The sequence below is a fragment of the Mytilus trossulus genome, chromosome 2 (genome assembly GCF_036588685.1).
Source record: "Mytilus trossulus isolate FHL-02 chromosome 2, PNRI_Mtr1.1.1.hap1, whole genome shotgun sequence".
NCBI classification, from domain to species: Eukaryota; Metazoa; Mollusca; class Bivalvia; order Mytilida; family Mytilidae; genus Mytilus; species Mytilus trossulus.
This window is the reverse complement of record NC_086374.1, coordinates 99,558,386-99,564,385: the sequence shown is the minus strand read 5'-3', so window position 1 is coordinate 99,564,385 and position 6,000 is coordinate 99,558,386.

Here is a 6,000-nt window from a genome sequence, read left to right as displayed (position 1 = left end):
TGTTATCTTCATTTGAATGTATATTGAACGGAAACACTCAGGTAGAGGAATACAAGTCTATAGTCAGATAATCCTTCATTTTCAGTGCAAAGATCAAACTGACGTGGTACTATCTCTGATAATCTGCCTGAAGAAAACGGAAATGAATTGTTTGAATAAGTTCACAATGCTAATTTGGTAGCGAAAACATTATTTAGATTTTGCGTTTTTGTGTAATGAACAAAATCTAGATGTCAAAGAAAACAGGCCGGCTCTTGGTAATACTGTTATGCAACAGAGCTATGTTTATTTGATTCTAATCAATTTACAATTAATTCTAAATATTAATTCATTCAATTTATCTTCAATACCTTTAGAAGTGATCAGTTTTATCTAAAAATTGATCAAATGTCAAATGTTGCACAGCTATTTTTTTTTTTTTTTGGGGGGGGGGGGGGGGGGTCACTCTCCACTTGTATAAGCCGACATGAAACTGTCACCTTTCTCGGATATATAGCTCACAGGAACAAATGTGCCAACTAGTTGTCAGCAACTACCATGACTATACTGGCCTCATTTTAATTATCTCAATTCTAAAACACAACGCGCAAAGAATATCCATACACTTACATATACTCATTAAACTAAGTTTATTATTACTGTTTTATTTGAATTTATTTTACTTTAACTACTTTTACTTTCCAGTTCATTTGAAAACTATTACTCTTTGATTAAGTGTCATTTTTTAACTTCTCTTTTGAAATAATATTCTTTGAATTTTAATTGACTATGGCATGTATGTTTTTTTTTAATGTTGTTCATTTGTTTATGAGACAATAACAATCAAAACCAAGGAGTAAACAAAGACTCACAAAACCAAAGGACATTTACATCAACCGTTATAAATAATAAATAAGAAACAACACGAACTCCACTAAAAACCGCGAGTGAAACCAGGTGCTACGGAAGGGTAGGAATTTCCTGTACCGTACATATATTGTTGAGTTCTATTTGATTTATGTCTGATATCAGGTATCAAGAGGATCAAACAGGGACGAAGTAAAGCCACTACACGTCTTGGGATGTGTCGTTACCGACTGCCTACTGTTGCACATACAATAACATTAAAAAAAGTGCAAGTACAACAATAGTAAAAAGTATACAAATCGTTTGACCATCAAAAGAAACAACTATGTTAAGTTCCATGAAATTTGAATAAGTCGTTCTCAAGTTACGGTGCGACATGTTTACGCCGGACAGACATAGGAAATTTGTATACCAAAATACGTCCCGTCAAAATTTTGACGGACATATAATAAAAAAAAATACAGAGGCATTCGCATAAACTCCAAACCGGGCGCAATGAAAAGGTAAGCATTTCCTGCTTGTGTCTATGATGAGTTCATCAATTATGCATGCATTACCCACAAAGATAATCCACAGACACAATCGGTAAATTTATAGATCAGTAGCTTAACTGTTTAGGTTTCTTAAGATCTAAAATATACAATTTTGTAAATCTTGAGGTTAAAAATAACAAAAGAAGATTTGAAAAGAATATAAGACATTTGATTTTGTCAGTGATCTCTGTTTATGAATGACCTCTAGTGATTTTTTATTTTTTAAATGAATATAAGAATACAACTGCATTGGAATGATTCGCATAGATCTATAACGCCTATTAATATTCGATTATGTAAACACCAAGTCTTTAAAAAATACATTTATATGTTTTAAATGATTTCTTAAATGGAAAAAGAGGAATGAAGGATGAAAAGAGTTAGATGTTAGACTTAATACAATTTGTTACGTTGTAACTTAGAAGGGAAAAATAAATCATTAAAATACTGACCATATTTCTATTTGCTAGGTAGGCTACACTTTGGTGCCTTTTTTCACTATCTGAAGATGAAATGTTAAAAAAAAGGATTATTCATTTATTATAATCCATCGATTTCTATTCATTTAATTTTTCAAACAACATACAATATTTCAACTTGTCTTCGAATCTTGACAGCGAAACTTTACATTGTAATATGAGTGTCAGTTTTGAGTTGATAGGAAGGATTATGGCCCTGTTTCATGTTTCAATTTATAATTTATGCAATATAGATTTATTAACCAAGGTCTTATTCAAAACATGTTTAAGGCTAGAAACAATATCAAAAGGTAAGAGTGAACTTAACTTAGATATTTTAAAAATCAACTGCACCTCAAATTGGAATCGACTCTCGAATGTTTCAAACTAGTTTGTTTTTGCTTATCATGCTCATAGTACTAATACACACTGTGTTAAACACATATCAATTCAAATCCAATAATACCGTGTTGTTCGTGCATAAAATTATATATTTCACTAGTAGCACGACTTCAGTCTGAATCCGTCATTTTGGTTTTATCATATTATCTTAATCGACTGGATTTACCTCTAGAGAAAAACGTCCAGACTTTAAGACCAATAAGAAGCCGTTCCGATCGATAACCTCATCAGGAAATTCCGTCAAGATCAGCAAGACTGAATCATCAAGCGAGCTGTTAAGATCCGTTACGACCGTGTCAGACCAAAACAGACAAAATCTCAAAATTAACGTTCAAAATTGTCAGACTATGGTTAGATCCGTTCAGTATTCCGGTATACCACTACAGTTATGCCCCTTCTGCTTGATAATGTATTTTAGATGAACATACAGCCCGTAACAGAGAAGTGATCGAATTCGCGTTTCTTTAACGTCAGAAAAAGTTACGTTATCGACAAACTATTTCAGAAGTGACATAATTTAATCTTCTTCATCGACAAAATATTTCATGTCCAATGTGTAAGTTTTCATTGTTTAAGTTTTTTTTAACACAGTAAAACATTTTTTTTATTAATCAACCTCTGTCATTGGCATTTTCATTTTAACGGTAAAGAATCAAATACGGGATCTCCGAAATTTCTATCATTTGTTACGAGAAAATCATTATTCAGTCGAACATATGTCTTTGTTCATTGACATTCAACACTGTAAAAGTTTTCTTTCGTCTGATACAGAATACCCCATATCTTTTCTTTTTCCTACCTATCTGTTTTTATGTCCCCGGGATTATGTCAATCATACATTGTTGCAATACCGACATGCTTTTACTTTGTCACAGAAAAAAAACGAAAATAAATGTCCTTCAAATCGAAGAAAAAATACAAATGTACCCTTTAACATTTGAAATGTTGAAGACAAAATTGGTCTATATCTTAAGTTATGGACGAATATTTGAAATTTAAACCTCTATAAGATGTATTGTATGGCATTTCATTTTATCATTGGTAGTGATTCATATCTTACAGTGAATTTCACCAACTATGTGCCTGTCTTTCCCCAACCAACAATTTGTTAACTATTGCCTGCTGTAAATACAATTACCGTTAGCGACACAACTTCGTCTCTGTTATTAGTAGGTAAACAAACTGTCTACAAGACAATGAAGGTATCATTATTTCAGTGGTTTGCAGAGCTTCGGTAATATTGACAAAAAAAACACCTTGTTTTGCATTGAACGCTAATTTCAAAGCTGTATGATCAGAAAAATCTCTTTTAATCATTCCGTCATGATATTTATATAATGCTCGTCAAGCTTGCTACAAGTAAAGATATAAGTTTAGTCTCCATGTCAAGCGGCACTGAAACAACATGTTAACGTGCTTCGTTATAAACTAAAATTTGAACCGCATTACATATTGCTAAACCCCATATTCCGTCACCTTTAGAATACGGTTGACGAGTGTTAAATGATTCATTACACCCCGTGTATTTCAAATGTAGGGCATATGTCAGGAGATTCCTTGCATGATCTTGTGTTTTCATGTAAGGGAAAATCTCTATGTAAAAAGTCATGTGTTTGTTCACAAAAAAACCTTCCATGTTCGGAGCTTTGCCCCTGTAAAGGTTCAGAATTATTTAAAAATTTCCAATCATGATCCTTGACGGATTACCTAGAAGATGCTCGTGGCTTAATTCTGTTGTGTGGATATCTTTGATTAGATTTTTTCATTGTAACTGTTTTCGAAGTATTGATACGTTTTTAGCTTAAATGAATTACATGAATGAGCTTTTGCAAAATACGCCTTCATGACAGAAAAAAATCACAAAAATACTGAACTTAAAGGAAAATCAATTCGGAAAGTCCATACTCACATGGCAAAATCAAATAACAAAAAACATAAAAAACGAATGGACAAGAACTGTTATATTCCTGACTTGGTACAGGCATTTTCAAATGTAGAAAATGGTGGATTAAAGAAGGCTTCATGTAAAAATAATATTTATCATATTTTGCTGAGGTTGAATGTCAGCCGGCAATGTAACATCTTGAACTTTAACCGAATATGGTTGATCTTGTATTATAGAACAAGTCACAGTTGAAAAAAAACAATTTTCAGAATAAATCGACTACCTAATTCCCTTTTTTTTTTCGCATTTTCAAGATATTTCGTTGCTAATTGATTTTAAAAAAATGTCTGTATCTGAAAGTTAACCTTAAATGTTGTATATATTTTTAAATATGAAAAAAATATGAAAGAAAAAAATACTAACATAATTTGATCTTTGACCTTATTTTACGCAAAACTGTTACCACATTTCTTTTTGACGACATCGATATTTCAAATGTACTCAGTTTTCCGATTCCAATGATATATAATATAATCATATATTATGTTTGACGATTGAATTTTAAAAAAAATATTGTGTCTGGTCACCGTACTATATAACTTGACTATATAACATATATATTGATCGTACAACATCCAAGTTATTTGGTATTTTGGTTTATTGCTGTCAAATTTAAAGATATAATTCGTAGATAAAAAAAAAAGCTAGAAAGGACAGACTTAAATCAGATAATTTGTATAACATACATTTTCAAAAAACTCTACAGCTATATATCGATTTTACAGAATGCCAGGTTATTTTCTATTATTCCGGAGCTCATAAGTCTCAATGAATATTACTCTTTAGTCTCTTTTGGGGAATATTCATTTGACGTGGCTCTCTATTTATACATTTCGTCATTTTATGATTGTGCTATTGTAAATTTTTTTATTCTTGTCTTTCATTTTTGCTAATGTATTTTGTATTTATGTCTTTCTTTGTTGCTTTGTTACATATTTGTTGGTTTTTATATTTATTAACATTCATACATACAAGTGAGATGTTTAGCTAGCTTAAAACCTGGTTTGATCCGTAATTTTCTTCTTAAGAAAATACATGTACCTAGTCAGGAATATGACAGTTGCTGTCCATTCATTTGAAGTGTTAGAGCTTTTGATTTTGCCTTTTGATTTCATTCTTTCCGTTTTGAATTTCCTCCGAGTTCGGTATTATTATTATTTTACTTTTCAAACTAGGTTTCAATTGAAGAATTCAATGTTTCTTTCTGTTTTCTTTTAGCCATGGTTTTGTCATTTTCATTTGGAATAAACGCTTTTACGTGTTTTTATTGTCTCCTCGGAATCTTTCGTTCACCAGGAACTATGAAATTTTTGCACTCAAGATAAAACGTCAGGAAAAATAAATTATTTATCAATTAGAATGCATATAGTTCTTAAATCAATAAATTATATAAGACCAAAAAAGAGAAGTCTGAAGCTGGCATATCAGTTTTCTTTCTTTACCTATATTTTATTATATCATCGTATTCTGAATTCAGTTAAAAATGAGTTTCACTATGCATTTTTGTGTGTTTGCTTATTCCAGAGTGGTTTGGGGTATAACGGAGTGTTAAAATCTCACGAAACATGCTTTTAATCCCGGCACATTTTGCGCCTATCCCAAGTAACGAATCGTTAGCCTTTGTTAGTCATGCGAGTTTTTTTATTATTATATATTGGTTCATTTGTATGCTTTGAAGTATAAAAGTGTAGCGTCTTTTTCGCTCATCAAGAATATTTAACGAGTTTGTAATAACATGAGCAAATTGGCAGTTGGAACATTTGGAGCGGGATCTTCCCACCCTTCCGGAGCACGTAGGATCACCCCCGTTTTGGGT